This window comes from Pyxicephalus adspersus, chromosome 1 (assembly GCF_032062135.1).
Source record: "Pyxicephalus adspersus chromosome 1, UCB_Pads_2.0, whole genome shotgun sequence".
Lineage (NCBI taxonomy): Eukaryota > Metazoa > Chordata > Amphibia > Anura > Pyxicephalidae > Pyxicephalus > Pyxicephalus adspersus.
Genome location: NC_092858.1, coordinates 167,522,015 through 167,541,015, shown reverse-complemented (window position 1 = coordinate 167,541,015; position 19,001 = coordinate 167,522,015).

Here is a 19,001-nt window from a genome sequence, read left to right as displayed (position 1 = left end):
CTATACAAGTCAAGGGAGAAGAGCACAGCAGGGTGCCGCTCACTCATTCTCACCCACCCCTCTCCATAGAACAGAACGGCGCTGTATGTACACCGGTCGTTCAATCAGCTATTATTATTTTACAGTATTTAAAAAGCACCGACATATTAGGCAGCACTGTAAAGTCCATAGTCATGTGACTAGCTGTCCCTGTGGGGACTCACAGTCCAATGGCCCCCCCATAGTCATATTTCATTAGTACTGCCTAAGGTCAATTTTGGGGTCAAACTAATTTAACTTTACTGCATGTTTTTGGAATAAGGGGAAACCCATGCAAACACTGGCAGAACTTGCAAACTCCATGCAGATAGTGTCCTGACTGGGATTCAAACCTGTTACCTAGTGCTGCAAAGGCCAAGTGCTAACCTTCGAGCCACCGTGCTGCCCATGCTATCACTTTTATTTGTGGCTGGACATGTTCCTGAAAGATAATATCCAGTGACAAAAATTGCACATGTGTGCACAGCATTACCCTCTAAGCCTAAAAAATGACCCTTCCCTGCCACTGTTTTTTATTAGCACATTGTTCCTCAGACCTTTGGTGGTCATCCTGTTTCATTTTGGAGCATTTGTTTGCTGTGGTTAATTTCCAGGAACCAAAACGACCCACTGGGATTTAGTCCTCACTGACTTTATTAGGGTTTGGATTTGGGAAATGTAGAATTTTTTGGACCATATGGCCCTAGAACTTAACCAATGCAACTTATAACAACACTGTGAGTGAGTTGTACTCCAAACTTGGGGTTGCCATGAGTATGGCTTTCCCAAAAATGTGCCATAACAGTTCAGGAAAGAAGCTGTTCAATGAAGGGCAGGGCCCTGATGGTCATTGGATTGGACCTAAAGGTAAGCAGTTAATAGCAGAATTCAGGGGAATGGGGAATCCAATAAAAAATTAGGTATAAATGTCTTTTAACTAAAAGATGAAAAATCCAACCTTGCTGTTTGTTTTATGTGGCAAATGATCAGTTCTGAAATGATCACTGGTTCCTTCCACTTCAACATCATCCTAGACCAGATGCCCCTATCTCCAGTCCTTGAGTGCCACATATGGGTTGGATTTTGGTTTAAATATTTGCTGACTGTTTGTAAACCACACTTTTCTCTCTCGCTATTAGAGAAATAATAAAAAGCGTGGATTTTGGCCCTTGAGGACCCCAGTACTAGACACAGGAGGTCGGAAGGAGTAAGGCTAAATACATACGTGCAATAATTGTCAGTTGGAAAGGATCTTTCAGGAACCTTTCCCAAGACAAAAGACTGTACATGTACTGTCCATACAGCATCATTCTGCTCTATGGAGAGGGGAGGGGGGATAACGACAGAGCGGCACCTCGCTGCACTCTCTCCTCTTCACTTTCATTGCCATTGTTCGCCGCTCATCTTTTGTGGATCTGCCAGAACGGATTCATGAACGATGAACAATAAGCACTGTACACACGCCAGATTCTCGTCCATTATCAGCCCTGAGACGATTATTGGACGAGAATCATCTGGCGTGTGTACGTAGTCTAACATTGATCACTGTGGACGACCAGTTGATGGACAATCCCAGTAGCTTCAGTTTGCTATCACCCTCCACCAACCTGGTGTTCTGACACCACAGAAAAGCAGGAAAGTTGCCTATTCCTTTTCCATTTTCTTTTAACTGATGGGTTCACTTTAAGTCCTAAATTCCACAGCAGACAACTTTATATAGCTAATCAGGTCACACTAAAATAGTTGAAATTAGCCGTCTGAGTCAGAAACGAATATTTATTGTACAGCGTGAGTCACATTACAGCCCGGTAGGAGGAATAGCACACAAAACGTCATTAGTATAATTTGTTCTCTTTGTAAGTGATATCATTGTGTAGATGGAATGTTCAAGTCCTAAGGTGAATCCTGCCAGTTAAATATTAATTTGCCATTAATATTTATCTATAAAATGAGCAGATGTAAGGGACAACATGTCTAGCTCTCAAATACTTTGGCAAAAGTAGACCCTTGCCTCTTGATTGATCACTAAGTACCCCTTTGTATGAGGTCTTCAGGTATGGTGGGTTTGGGTGACAATTTCAAATCCAAAGGTTCAGATTGCACCCAATTTTTTTTTATTAGGACCTCCATTGCCTTAAGCCTTGCACATTTTCTAGGATCCACCAGCTCTATCCCAGGCACGTACTGATAACAACACACTTAATCCTCATGAATAGTAATCTATTACAGATTTCCGGTTGATAAATCCGATGGCTGCATTAGTTTTCTGGCCGGGTCCACAGGACCCCTTTGCACTGATTGGACAGATATAGAAAACAAATAATATATAATATTATATATTACAACAAATACAAATATATCAAAATCAAAAATTTCAATTGGATATTTAGTAGACCAATAGGTAGCAAACCAGAGAAGTTTAATGTTTCAAGATTTAAATTCATTTTACTCTGAATAAATTCACCTGGATTGTGTGTGGATACTCCCTGATATAGGAGAATATCTGGGACATTGTAAACTCCATTATGGACAAGGACTGAGGTGCACAGCTCCACGTATTGTATAAAATGCTGTGTAATACATTACGATTATAGGAATACACAACCTGAACATCCTATACAGGGATATTATTCCCCTCGGAGTTATTGTTGCCCTGGCTGGGCACTATGCTGCGGTTTCCGTTCCATACAATAGATTCATGTCCTCTCTCCATACACAGTTCCTGTTCTCTGTTACCTGATTAGGAAAGCTTAAAAATGATGTATTGTTTAGTCATGACCAGCGTCACGCACGTTGTGTAAGACTGCAGTAAGTACATTTGAATCATGAAAGGGGGTCAATGGGACCTTTAAAAGTTACAGTGACAAATCCAAGAAATAGAACTTGATGCGTCATTTTTATCACAAAATTCTCAATGTGTTTCAGATCACATGAGATGGTATATTTGATCAAAATATCAGTGGTAAATATATTCACTATACAAATATAGTGAAACATCTACTGAAAGATGGGGTAATCTTTATTGATATTTAATTGAAAAATTGATTATTGAAGTTTAATGGGAAAGGTGGGAGAGCAGAGATACAAAGCTGGGGGTGATGGTGTTATGATTAATGCTGCTGCTAATATGAGATCAATATTGAGTGGTGCATGGGAGGAATCCAGATAAATGATCAATACCGGGGAAGTTACAATCATTTATCTGATCAGGCCATCATCTGCGTATGCTCACCATAAAGTACCCATACTGAAATAAGCTTGATTTTCAATTCAATTGGTTATAAAGTCCAGTATATAGTGGGCATGATTTCTCAAAGCTCTCTAAGAATGGAGAAGATAGACTATCATGGGGGAATTTGCTATTAGTTGGCAAATGTTTTCAATCCTGGACTAGAACCATACCAAATTTGCTGGATCACCCAGGTTCTTCCATGATAGTCTATCTTCTCAAGTCTTGGGAAGTTTTAATAAATCAGGCCCATTGAGTATACCCAGATGCAAAAGAAAAATGCTTATAAAATGAACCAAAAATCAGTAATGGAAAAATGTAAATGCCCCCCACCAAGACATAGAAATGCATTGGTATGGTATATGACAACTGAACGACACATGTCAGGCATACCGGGCACACAGGAGTGGAAAGAATAATTCTAGGGCTAACTCTGAAATAATATCCTATTGGGATTTCTTTTTAAGCCTCTCCTATAGACAATTTTGGGAGCTGTAATTTCCACAGGCTTGTGGGCACATAAAATTTTAGGGTTTGACATAAATATATATATTATTTCTTTTTTAAAATTTACTGAAAATATATAAATTATACTGTATGAACTAAAATTAATTCTGATGGTTTATTTATAAATGTTTTCACCCAAATTTACCCAACTTTTCTGAAAATGTATACATTTTTCACGAGTGAAATACCTTTTTCTTACAATCCATACATTTGTTCAAATGTGAAAAATTTGTACATTTTGGATAAAAGATGGATGATTCTTAAAGCAGAATTATCAGTAAAAAAATTACACTTTAAGGGTGGAAAGTTGTCAATCGCTCTATGATTATAGTTCAGTCGGTCCCACGTTGTCCTGTCTCCCCTCTTCATTCTGGCACAGGCTGGGCAAAGGGCACTGCCATTTTCTTCTCCTTCTACCTGGTAACCCTCACCACTTACTCACCATTCCATATCCCTGATACTTTCCCCACCTCCTAGATTGTAAGCTCTTCGGGGCAGGGTCCTCTCCTCCTCCTGTGTCTCTGTCTGTATCTGTCATTTGCAACCCCTATTTAATGTACAGCGCTGCGTAATATGTTGGCGCTATATAAATACTGTTTATTAATAATAATAAAAATAATTTTATATAAAGTTAAAAATGTGACAATAGGCTCACTGTAAATATCTGTAGACCACGTACTGTTTTTAGATTTAGATTGTGTCAATATCATGCAAACTAAAAATCTGAAAGAACAAAGGAGAAATCTGCTAATTGATAGCCGGATTCTATTCCAATTTGGATCATATCTTAATGTTTGTATTTTAAATGTTTTTGAGAAATCACTTCTGATTTGCATTTCTTTGCCCTTTTTTTGAAACATGCAGGATTATGTTTTCCTAAATAAAGTGAGTCAGGAAGACAATTGAAAACTCCGACGTGAAAAGTTGTCTCTGTAAACTTTGCGATCTGACTCAGCCTGCTGCACCTTAGCTGCGTTATATTTCCCTGTGAATTGACTTATACCGGTTACCAGCTTAGAGTAGATTTTTCCAGTAAACATCGAGCGGCTCCAAATCCTGTTCAAACACATGAAAATATTTAAAGGCCTCCGGGTGCAGATTCTGTGTTATGTGACTTACGAGTTTGTTTTAACCCTATTGCTTACACAGTGGTGACTTACTGATATTTTTTATTGCTTGATGTCAGCTTTGTAACCACTTTTACTATGGTAAAAGATGATAAATCCGTAGCCGTTTGAGGTATTGGACATCATATTCAACTGAGACACAAGAATAGATTTGGACACTGTTGAAGGGGGTTGAATCATTCTCATAGAGATATGCCTTCCTGTCCTAGTAGAATGTAGTCACCAGGACGGAAACAGATCAGATTTTTGGAACTTAGAGCTCTTCTCTAGAATTAATAAAATTGTGATGCTAACATAAAATAGCATGTTCGATGCAATGGCCCTTAAGGCCTGGTATGTAGGAACCAATATTACACTTAACTGACCATTCTAATTGTTTTTCTAATTGGAAATCAATCAATTGGAAACTTGAAAATTAGATTTTGCCCTTCCAATATTTGGGGGTCGGGTGACATACAGGATAGTTGCGAGCCTTTGATTAGATTTGCCTGATCCTTTGTACATACAATATGACTTGTGTGCTTGATTGGTATACCAACATCCATATCCAAAAACCGAAAAATCAGATGCTTACGATTGGCTGACTGTCATTCCAGGTCCAATCATTTTATGGAATCAGAAGTGTAAATCGGCCCATGTGTACTAAATATGCTTTATTTTTTTCCTCTTTATTACAAAATGTAGCTTGCTTGTCCCACAGCAATACAATGCTTCATAATGAACACTGAGATTTTCTTTACCTATTGATATTTCTCCGAACCTTCTGTGCCCATTGGGGAGATCTCCTCTTCTTCTCACCTTCTTCTCTGACATCTGGACGGGAAAAAAGCAAAATTCTTCACAAAGAGGATATAGATACCAATAAAAAATGAGAAGTGTGAACATTTCCAGTCCAGGAACATTGTCTAAAAATTGTATTTGGCCCTATGAATATTTTAGAGTTCTTCTGGTATTTGCATTTTTGCCCTTTCTTCTTCTTTTTCTGAGTCTGTTGACTATTACTGGCTTCTGCAGATGCACAATAACTTATGCTAACTCATCAAATTGCAATAGTTTCGAAGTATTACTAAGCCCAAGAACTAAACTTTATTATATTAAAGCTTTCCAGTCTTTAGGTGTGGTTGCTTCATTGGTTTTCTGTTTTTCTTGCATGATAGAAGTCCATTTTCTGCAGCTAAATCTACCTGTAATTGGCTATGTGAGCAGAATGCTGGATGGAACTTCATTGTAGATAGTGGTTTGTATGTTCTGAAGGCATCGAGAAAGCTAGGCTTTGTCCGATAGTGGTTTTGTTATACTAAAGAACAATTAAATTCTGCATGGCAAATGCAACATTTTTCGAAAATTCTCCAAACCCAACTAGAAGCAGTGCAAAGTTTTTTGGATTTTAGAGCTGCTCAAAAGTGCTTGGGGTGTTCAAAGGACCCTAAGGGTAAAACAACTTAAAGCATATGTAAACCTAAAACAAATTGTAATATTGTGGTTTACCAGTCCTTAGATAGTATGGCTGCATTTCAAACTATGAATATGTTGGCAAGTATAGAACCTGGGTTTAGTGCTAGGTAAGTGGGTGCATTCTTGTGATTCATACACCTCACCTACTTTGTTCTGGATCTAAACCCCTTTTTATTCTCTCCCTCTGAATAAACATTTCTCATGTCTCACAGAACATAGTAAGTAAACATTGTGTTATTGAGAATGTTGTGTGTTGTGAACTCAGGGTTACTCACATTCCTCTTATCAATCATTTTACGGCCAGGTAATATTCCTAATGAATCACACAGGCTCAGTGCAAGCGGGAGCTTTGATGACAAACAGAAAGCAAAGAACAGATTGTACGAGATAGAGATCTATAGATGACGTACAAAACATATACATTCTGGAACCCCTGTTAGACTTTCAACCTGAAATTGGTGACTATTGGTTAATGGATAGGGTGATTCCAGGTTCAAAATAAAGGCAAAAATTCAGATTCAGAAAATTCCAATCCAAAATGAAGTTGACAACTACATGGGAACTTTCTGTTGTGTATAACTAATAACGAATCCCTATTGTTAACATGCACTGCAGTCAGGGTTCGCGGTGGTTGTGGACAATCATTATTTGGGCTGAAATGGCAAAATATCACCAAAAAGCTTAAATGTTCCTGCAAATGCTTGCAAACAAGGGAATTACAGGACAGGTTAGTGTGAGAGTCATAATGCTATATATTTTAAGCTTTACTTCATGGCAAAAAAACTTGACCCTTCCAATGAGCCCTCCTACTTACCATAAGGGTTACCTGCATGTTGTATAAAATAATATACTCAACTTATTCTTTGGTTGTGCAGGTGTCTTCCACGTCATAAGTCTGGTCCCCCAAAGCCTGCTCTTTTTCCTATCTGAATAGTCACAAGCTCTGGGTAAGGTGGGATTCCTGGGCAATTGCCCAGTTTGCCCCCCAAAGCTCTCCAAGGCTGGAGAGGATACACTTTCATCAGTGAAAGCAAACCTGGAATGGAACTGGTCTGGGATTCAAGACCTTCGCTCGCAAATAGCAAATGACTTTGAAGAAATTCATTCCAGGTTTGCTAGATCACCCAGCTTCACTGATGAAAGTGTATCCTCTCCAGCCTTGGAGAGCTTTAATAAATCAAGCATCTCCCCTTATTCATCATTTCCTTTGCAAACCAAGCAGTTTTGTGCAGTGTAATGCAGGATCAGAAGGCCACCATTGTACGTGACGTCACCAAGAATCCATCCTCTACTCTAGACTTTGGAAAACAGAGAACAGTTCTGGTTGCAGATTATAAATACAGGGATAGTTCTAGACAAAATAGTGTACTAGGCAACTATCCCCCAAGTTTTTGCTTCCTGTACCCCATGCTATTCTGTCAACTGGATTCTGGAGGCGGCAGGAGCTATGGCCCCACTTTGCATACCAACCCACAGTCCTGAATGTAAGGGATGATTACAATATTTCACCCTATTCATAGTGCAAAATGAGCAAGAAATGATTCGTCCTGCACCAGACCAAGGATATTATCTCCGTCTAGGCAAAAGCCATCTGAACAAAAATTAGGCATTTTAGTTTCAAAAAATTTTTTTTTTTGGAAAAATGATTTTCCTGTATATTGTGATAATCCTCCTGTATATTGTGATATTTCAGAAATGTATTTTACAATGTACCTGTAAGGTGCACTTTAGGTTTAAAATATTATACGAAAGCAGTCTTTTCTCTTAGGTGATCCGGTTAATTCTCTTTAAGGTGATCCCAGCATCGTCTATGCCCACTATGCAGAAACCTGTTCAAACATTCCTTTGCCCTTCACACTTCACTTGCTAGTGTGTTCATAAGACAAGAAGCAGTTATTTCAGGATCAAACTGCACCAATCACAGCAGGAGTGAGGTTATCATGTTACCAGCACCGAATACTGCTGACAGAATCATAAAAAAACCCTTAAAGCAAAACTTCTAGTAAAATATCATTTTTAGTTAGTAAGTAAAAAACTAAACTCTCAGGAAAGAATATTAAGCAGAATCCCATTTTTTAAAATAATTTTTTAATAATATTTTTCCTTCCTTTTATAAGTTTTTTTCTCCATGCACTGTGCACATCCGCCATATTCTGTTCATGTGTGAGAAGTTAAAGCGTACCTAAACTCGTAAATTTCACTTTACATAAAAGGGTGGACAACCCTTGTTGTAATGTAAAGTAAAAATTCTGTTTGTTCGTTTTTTAAGTGCAACACCGCCCCCTTATTCTCGCCTACGCGATCGAGAATGAATGGGAGCGCAAAGCCTCCCGGGATACCTACGTCACCCATCCCGGCAGACTCTTGGGTGGTCCCATCTCGGGCATGCACAGAAGGAACCTTTTCATGCATGCGCACTGAGATTGGCAAGTTTTTTCCAACCTACGTCACCCGATCTCACACCTGGGTCGAGTAAGGTAGGAGGAAGAACCAGCTTGGAATTGTGCAAAAAAGAGTGACAACAATATAGCCATACTACTGGGTAAGCGTTGTCACCGTAAGAAAGGAAGTGCCTGCAGGTACACCTTACTGGTATGCTTACCTGGAAATACAGAGGTGTTGCTCACTTTCTTTCATCCATACTGGAAATGTGAGTGGTGTTCCGCAGGCAAGGACATGTCAAGAATTATGTTATCTAGCGTCTGATTTTTTGTCCCTGATGATGCGCAAGAAATCCCGTACTTGCACAAACCAAACATTGGAAAAATACTTGGGAGGAAATGGCACAGTACTTGAAAACCAATGTCTAGTGTCTAGTGATGTGGACTTTTCCAAGATCCAGAACAGGCATGTAGACTGGGAAGAACTGCAGGGCTGCAGATCCCGTGGAGGGAGCAATCATAAGCTATATGCTCCAATATAACTTTATGCTACTTTATAATATATTTTACGATTAAGACACATTTTCCCAATATTCACTAAAAACGGAGAAAGAAGTTTCACCCAACACGACCCTACCACAGCCTTGATTTGAAAATGAGATTTAATAAGGAAGGAAGAATTGGTGGTGGAAATGGCAAGTGAGATGCTTACCCTGAGTTCCAATCCTCCTTCCAACAAAGGCCACCTTTAAGACCAGAACTGTTGGTGTATAGCCCATATACAGTTTCAGGGCTATTTGCAGGCATTCCAAGCAAGTCAATTAGGCTGCAAACTAGCAGAAGGGTACTATTCCGGAGCCGCATATCTTCCAGCCATGCAACCCCTGTAAGCCAAAGCCATTACTTCCCATCCTTTCCACCATACATACACACCATACATGGTTTATTAGCTTACCTGGCCCAGAACCCACAGATTAATCAATGAAAGTTTGACACTAGGTTTCTAATGTGCCAAAATTGGACTTTTATGGGATCGGACTTTAGAAGAATCTGCTGGACACTAGAACACATAAGCTGTTACTATTACACCATACTTCGCTATGTTATTTCACATATGCAGGGGGGGCAGCGGCTTTGGTTTACCAAATTGTTGGAAGTGAATGGGTGCCAGGTGGGCAATGGGGAAGGGGTGTTGGCATCTAGGGTGCCCAATTACCCCGAAATGTCCCTGTACAACCTAAGTTTACAGGGCATTTTATATATATACACATATGCAGTAGCAGTGTCAGACATCTTGGTGCCCGTCATTACAAGCTATGGAGCACATGAATTTGAAGTGGGCTTGAAAAGGAACCTCTGTAGTACTGCCAGTCATCATAGGCTAAATTAAAACATAAAGAGAGGACCAAAAAATATATGCAAGTGAGAGAAACATGTCTAGATCTGTGCAATAAACCACAGGTCCTGCTTGTATAGTTGGCCACAGGGACATAAATGAATGGCATACTTGGCTCTACTCGATATTTAAAGTAAGGAACATTTTTTCTGAATTCTTGATGGTTCATCACTGCCAACTATTTAAAGATTAACTAAAGTCTCAGAAATAATACATTTATACAGACATCATGCTTAGTACACTTAGTAATCAGAACTCAGAAATCAGTAAAGTAAATGGACGACACATTCATTTGTTTATTTTGCAATATATTAGTGTGATACAGTTATATCATACATTGCTATTAGGTGTGGCCGTTACTCAGTTTTTCCAGGGCATTACAGTGTAGAAAGTAGCATCTTCACTAAGAGGAATATTGGTCACAAATCATAATATGTTGGGGTACAGGATTATAAATAAAATATACCAATAGGTTCAAATGTATTTACAAATATTCAAATACGAGAGACTTCAGTTTTTAGTTTCCGCTACTTTATAAAGAGACCAGAATTGACTGTTAGGCAGGGAAGAAGCATGGGCCAAGGCTTCAGCTTGTGTTATACATGACAAATGCACTTGACTAACACATGAAGACATTCAGAGCAATGACTCAGAATGAAGCATTATGTAAAGAAAACAAAAATGTAATGGTGTTTTCTACCCAACATAAACCTGATTGTCTGACTCCTTTACTCCCTACAAATGTAAATGGAATGATAACACTCCGTTTTAGTGAACCTGAATAGGCAATATATGTAAATTGTGGTGGGTAGGTAGTAGATGAATGAAGATATGCTTCAAATCCAATAATATGTTTATTAAAACAGAAACTGGAAACTGGATTGGAAATAAAAATTTGCAGGCATGTACTAGACCTAAGGATTGTGAAAAAATAAAGAGCTGATATCACAGACTGTGAATATCTACCACCTAGAACCATGGTGCCCATCCAATAGTTACATAAAGGTACATGTGTGGCTCTTGAGCCTTTAGCATTGTAAGGGGATGTTACCGGGACTACTCTCTAGCAGTCTCAGGTTAATTTTAAATGTTTTTCTCTAGTTTCCACATCCATACTTTCTGACCATCTCCTGTAGGATACTCACATTACAAAGCATTGGTCAGACCACATCTGGAATATAGCGTCCAGTTTTGGGCACCAGTTCACAAAAAGGACATTGTGGAATAGAAGAGAGTGCAGAGAAGGGGAACTAAACTAATAAAATAATGGAGGAGCTCAGCTATGAGGAGAGATTAGCTGAACTGAATCTATTCTCCCATGAGAAGAGACGTATAAGGGGGGATATGACCACCCTCTATAAATAAATAAATGGTCCATATAGATAATTCTCTTCCCAATTATTCACTTTAAGGTCATTACAAAGATTGCAAATTGAACTAGGAGTATTTTTGCCCTCCTCTGGATTAACTATGTCCATTGGGTTTTATATCTGGGATATGTGTTTTTCCCTAGTGGGTGAACTTGATGAACTTATTTCTTTTTTCAATCTGACTGACTATACAACAATTACATTTACTAAATATTATGTGTGGCCCAACAGTGATATCAGTGATCATAGTTAAAGCCACCTATACCAAGTGACTTGGTCATCTTGGACCTAGAAGGTACGTCATTGGCTTACATGTTGGCAGTTGGATAGTGACATCATGAAAATAAAACTATAGGCAAGTCTTTTTTACATGGGGGAACCCTTGAAATAACTTTCAAGGAACCTCTGCTATAATTACTATATCAACAGCTCACAGTATATTAGCACTATAGTGAATGGGATGAACGTCTTTTTTATTGCTGGATATTGGGAAGAATGTCACCCTTACGGATAGCCAAAAAGATCATTTGGGTGACTTAAACTGACCTGAGAAGTACAAGTTGCTTATTGCTCAAGGAACCTCCAGCAACCTCTGGAGGAACCAGAAGGTTCTATAGAACTCTGCATGAGAAACACTGCTCCAAGCTCTGTGTACCTCCAGGATCAGTGACCATGACCACCTAGGAGCCTAACTATCAGAAGTGAAGCTTGGTCATCTTATACAATATATACATGTAATATAATATTATGTAAATTCCCAATGCAGCTTTCCAATAGATACATCGTAAATAATTCTAAACAGAGTAGGTAGTGACACAAATTCTCAACACGAGTTAAGCAAAATTGAATAATTGCACTGAGCCTTTAAGGGCTCTCTAGTTATTTACAATAAATTATTACAATTATTTACAATTGCTCTTAAAATGTGAGAGTTATGTAAAAATGACTTTTAAGGCAATAACGACTCAGAATAGGCCCTCAGTGAATATATATCTCCTCTTCCATTGTGACTCAGATGCATTATGCAAAGGGGTGACAAAGCGAATACTGTTAAGTGCTATATAACCTTTTATATCACAAGGCTTTCAAATACAATCACAGGTTACTTTGGGAGGTTTTGCATAGCACTGAATCTTCTTGTAGTATTTCTTCATTTGCATTTAGAAGATCTACAGCAGAAGAAACTCTGTTATTATACCAGTTATAAAAAGAGTACTTTGTATTGTACTTGTGTATTATCTGTGGGCTTTAGTAGAAAGCTTTAAGAATGAGTTTATATTTTAGAGCAACTGATTAATCATTTTTAAAGTGAACTTGTACTTTGCCTTAGGTGTAATTATGAAGATGGCCTGTGGGCACAGACACTGGCTCCTAATATAAAGGGGGACAGACATTGACCACTAATGAAAGAGGGTATAGACACTGACCAATAATGTAGAGGGGGCACAGACAATGACCCCTAATGTAGAGGGGGCACAGAAGCTGACCACTAATGAAAGAGGGTATAGACACTGACCAATAATGTAGAGGGGGCACAGACAATGACCCCTAATATAGAGGGGGCACAGACGCTGACCATTAATGAAACAGGGTACAGACACTAACCGCTAATGTAAAGGGGGCACAGACACTGGCCACTAATGTAAAGGGGGCACAGATGCTGACCACTAATGTAAAGGGGGCACAGAGACTGACCACTAATGTAAAGGGGGCACAGACGATAACCTCTAATGTAGAGGGGGCACAGACGCTGACCATTATTGAAAGAAGGTACAAACACTGACCACTAATGTAAAGGGGTCAGAGACACTGGCCCCTTATGTAAAAGGGGCACATACACTGATCACTAATGTAAAGGGGGCACAGATACTGACCACTAATGTAAAGGGGGCACAGACATTGACCACTAATGTAAGGGGGTACACTGGCCATTGACATAAATGGGCAGGTTGAACACCATTAAACCAACATACAGGTACACCTACTTCTGACCACTTTACAGCATGCTATTGTACAGTTACATAGCCCTATCCCTTAGCACTCAGTCTGCTGTATTGGATGCAATATTATTTATAATAATTATCCTGACTGCTGCATTTTTTTTACACAATGTTGTGGTATTTAGAAAAAAATGGTTGTGTACTCAAGCTACCTGCATGTGGGCTGCTTACAGAGCAAGGCATAGGTATTGAGAGGTGTTATATATATCCACCTGCTTTATGTAAGTCAAGCTGGGGTTCTTTTGATTTCCTTTGGTTTTATAATATATAGTCTTTATCACTGCACCCTTCACACAACCTGCTGTACATACCATAGCCTTGACCCCCTCCACTGTGCACTACATACTCCTATCCTCTGTATTCTATATGCTACATAGACCTGACCCCTGTACACTATATGTCCCGACCATTGGATGATACATATTATATTGGCCAATGACCTATGTTCCTTATATGCTATGTTGTACATTACATAGTCCTGATCCCTGTGCTCTGTATGCTGTACAGTCCTAGTCACTGCGCTCTGTATTCTGTGTTCTGCGTGTTCTGACCCCTGCACTCTGTATTCTTCATAGTCCTGATATCTGCACCCTATACAATACATAGTCCTAACCTCTGTGCTCTATTGACTATGTTGTATGCTACACTAAGATAGAGGCACACTCACCACACCGTCCTGACTCCTTTGCAAAATTCTAAGGACGTAAAAGGAGAACCTTGCCCTAAGTGTGTGGGAGGGTGGGCCTGACAGGGTCCTTGTCGAAACTTTTCACATAGATATTGAAACTATTGGAATGGCACGACATCTAGGCTTCACCTTTTACATATCTGTTTTCTCAATCCCTGCAATTTATGAGTCCGCCCAGACCTAAAACCTAAAGGTGCTGCAGACAAATGGCTTCCATTTGCTTTATAAATTAATACCTGTTTGGCACTAACCCCCGTGCCTTGTCCACATCCACTCCTCTGTTACAAGTGAAAAATGAAACCACTCTTCCAATATTAAATCTCAGTCTATGGCCTGAACACACTCCCTCCCCCTTCATTCTCTCATTGTAAAATGAAATTCAAGAATTGACTGAATGAATCTCATACACAGAATAGTCAATGACATTTTCTGCTTTGTAAAGTGGGCTAGGGGTTAGAACAACAGTCTTCTTGTTTCCGCATCCCCAGATTTCCTTACTGTTATGTCACCAGAACAGGAAACAAGAGAAAATCTCTCTTCAGGGGACCAAGCTATTAAAACTTGAAAGTGTTTCAAATTCTGCCCTACTCCATTCCAAACTAAAACTTGAAAACTCTAAATTTAGCTTGCTAAAGCACTGAGTACCATATCATATGTCCATATTAAAAAATATACTGTTTTTTACATTTTTGCGTTGCTTGTTACATCTTTTGCATCTCTTGCGACCTCAGCCCATTTTTTTCTATGTGTATGCCAGTGATGGCTATATATTGCGTCTAGGGGCAGTTTCCTTCATGATTACAACAGAAGACTATTATTACATAATAGAATAATCCAGTGTATCTTAATTAGGTTTCCTCCAGAGGTTGCTGGGGGGTTTCCTAAGAAATGAGCAATTTGTGACTCCCAGGTCACTGACACCAATGATCAATGGTGGAAGTCAGCAAAACATTATCTAATTTACTAAGCTAAGTAAAATATTCCTTGCAAGGGCATAATACACTTTACCATGTGAACAGCCTAAAGGCCTTTAGTAAATGAACTCTGATGTGTGCTGGAAGAACTTGTAGTCCCCATCAGACACCCATGTGGCTGGGTGAGATTGAAGGAGATCGGCAGACCATTGTGACCCCATCACAAGAAACCCCTGAGCAAGGATCTTCATGGCAGGACCACTAGATATATTTTAATGGAGCCAGAGAATAAAAAAGATTGATATCAAATTGCATTGTCCTGTTAAAGAAAATATATGATTTTAGTAATTGGGTTGGGGACATTGTTGGGGTCCCCACATGAATGTTGAAGGGAGTCATTCATTTCTTCATATCCAGAAGTTTAGCATTTGGCAATTACTCACATGAAGCAAAACAGTAATGGAGAAGTGTAAGGAATATAATTATAATTGACTTGTGGGTGAGCTTTGGGCAAAATGACCAATTTTTTTGGACCTTAAATAGTACTCTTTATGTAAGGAAGGACCTGATAAAATAAAACAAATCTGGTCTGCCACTCTAGAAGCTGACCCACCCAGAACCATGCCTATACATGCCATCTCCATCATCACTATAGTCAGCATTAGACATGATGATGATACAATACTTCTCAACAATGGTCACCATATGTCGATGAGGAGTCACACCATTCCACCGCTGTGTCTAACCAGGGTATGTTATGTGATGCACATGTGACTTTTGTCTCTGGTGATACAGTGATAATGAAGCTTTCCAGATTTCACGCAAGCCAAAATAAGAATGGCGTCTTTCAGTCATTCCCAATTAAATGTGGCCAGCGTACACCGTGCAAAATGCGAAACAATCAATTATCCAAAACATCACTGATGAAAAGAGCTCATAAACAAATATTTCTACTCTGTGAAATGCATTTGATGTGGATTTAATTCAACAAAACACATGGGGGTTCTGGAAATTTTCGAAGTGGGTTTTGCTGTGCCAAGCTGGTTCTTGTGTTGGTTACATAACCAGCAGTCAAGAGTTCTGGTCATATGAGATCTGAATATTCTTCAGTAGTAATTTAATATTTGAAAGGAAGGCACATGCATCTTCATACTAGAAGCATTGGGGATTTTGTGACAACTAAGTTAAAGGCAAGAATGATGGGAGAGTATTTGGGTGCTGAGTATCGGTGGGTCAGAAGGTGGCCTTTTATAGACATTGTTTCTTTAAAGCAAACCTGTACAAAGACAATTATGTCTGTCCTGCCCCTGAAAATTTTACCAAAAATGTGCCTGTCCCTAACTTCATTGGTACTGTAGTCAATAATCCTAGGCATACTTGTTCCATAGAATTGACCAAAAGTATTGAACAACATAGAACAACATGGCAGCTGGGCACCGAGCATTTCTAAAAGAAGTGGTCAATGGCAGGCTTGGGTGTCCTTTAGAACTTTAAACCACTTCAGAACCATCTTCAGCCATTAAAGAGTCCTAAAGATAAGAAGACTACAATGTTACTTAAAGACTGGCACTTCTGCATTGCTCCTGTTCTGGAATATGTTCTGGTGGCCAGGGCGTTAAACGACCACTTAACACATTAGATTACCACTCAAGATAATCATGATCTGTGTCTTGGGTGGCAATTATCTGACATCTTTACTTAGCTTTAAACACAAATGTGAAAAGATCCTAAAAGGTAGTCTTGGGGTGTCAATGATGAGGTCTCCGGACTTGAGTTACCAGATTATTCCCATCAATAACTAAGGAAGTCCAACTCTCCATTTTTGTCCAGATAATATCTTGAGGAATCTAGACAGGGATACAAATGAGTAAAAGTAAAATAGGGATTGAAAGATTTAAATCTGAATGAGGAACTTGGATGGAGGAAATTGGAGTTTATGAGCATAGGCTCCTAGGAAATAGTTTAGCCTAGACGAGACCTGTACGTGACCAGGTGCTGATACAGACAGGTGAATAAAGGGGTTTATTTGCAAGTCATGAATACCTTTTATAAGCTGTGAAAAAACACAAAACTTTAAAGTGTCCAGGAGTAATAGAGCGGTTCAAAGGATTCAGACCCAACTACTGAGCTCTGACATCAAGGTGTGAGGTGTCTTATTGGTGTTGTCTCCCTTTAGGGTCTTGTTTACTGTCTATTGGGACAATGGAATAACCACAGCTGTTCTAAGATCATTTCATCTCCTCTTTTCCCATGGTGCACTGAAGGTGACATTTTTTGATTTGATATGGAGATAAAATGAGATACAAAGGTAACGTCAGTCATGAGAATGGTTGGCTGGTCCCTCTTTATGAGGTTCTCACAGACAGGGCTGGCTATCAGCTATCAATAAATAATTGAAATTTTGATTGGAAGGGAAATACTTATTGCAATGCATTACAATGGAAATAATAAACAGCTGTACATGATTATCTGATCACTGTTGTGTTTTACCAGTAGGCTACCAACAAGAAGAGTCTATTCTCCCATATTTTAGTTAAATTATATTGAAGCCTACTGGTCCCTGTGTGCAGTGGTTGCATTATTTTTTTTCAGTCTTTGATCCCTTTCCTAGTTTTTATTATTGATCTCGTCAGTAGCACACATCCAGTGATAAGGTGTCATCACTCACTCACTGCACTGGACACCTCCACCTCTTATTTTTTGCATAACAGAAGAAAGACGATGAGATGGAGATGAGATAGCAGATTTCCAGTCTAAAGAGACAGCTGGGAATATTAATTTTATTATTCCAACAATCAACATGGAGAACGGGAACTTTGAATCTTACTAGTTCTCATTCAGGACCAACAGTCAGTGTTTGCACTTATTATAGAGATTTAGCAAGTTTTACCAAAAATATAGTGTTCATAAATATAATTAAAAGACTAAAAATGAGCAAAAAAAAGTTTGTTGCTAAGGATTACATTCAGTTTGCATCAAGGGACACATTAGTTGACAGTGGCATTAGCATGCAGTTACCCCCAGTGCCTACAGACATCTAAAAGTGGTCCAATGGTAGAGCATTGGCTGCAGGAATTCTACAGTTGCCTATTACTAGGTCCACCATTTATAGCATTTTGCTGTATGACTGTGAGATGCCAGCTGTGAAGGGTTTCAGCTATCAATGGGCAGCATTACATCCTTGCTTTTGGCAAGCTTAGCTAGGTCAAGGTGATGTAATTGAGCCTTCCCTTGGGATCCTGGGAAAGACGAGAAGCTTTAATCTTGCAAGTCACTTCTGCACAATGCCTTCTTTCCAATAAGCCCAAAACTCCAGACCTGGACCCAAAGTCACAAAGCAGTGACTTGGAAACCTTGGCATTACCAGAATTTTGTAAAGAAGGCCCAGCGATGTCACTGTTGGCTTTGGAAACTCATCATAAGTTGGGGTGTATATATGTTTTACCTAGCATTTCTCATTTTCATTAAAGGGCTCTTTAATTTTACCTACTTCTACATCCAAATGACAGAAGGTTGAGGTTGAATGAGATAAGGATGAATCTCTATTGAACTCAACCATCCAATATCATGTGCAAGCAAGTTTCTTTAGATTTCCTTACATGGGATTTGGGTGTTCTTTGCAAAATGATCAATTAATCCCATTGCTAAAAAGCACACATTATAAAAAGTAAGAACTTAAGTATTAAAGTATTAATTATTAATAGTTTTCCAGCTTAAAACTGTTCTGGTCAATAGAGGGTTACCATTGAGGACTAAAAAAAAAAAAACTGTGAATTTAATTACCCCAAGGTTCAAACAAATGACTGGATTTTAGTTATTGTGTTCTCACTTTAGCACAATGTTCCCCTCTCTGCACACACTAATGCAATTTGTTTTAGGAAAACACAAATTGCGAAACGCGGCGCTGCCTCACGCT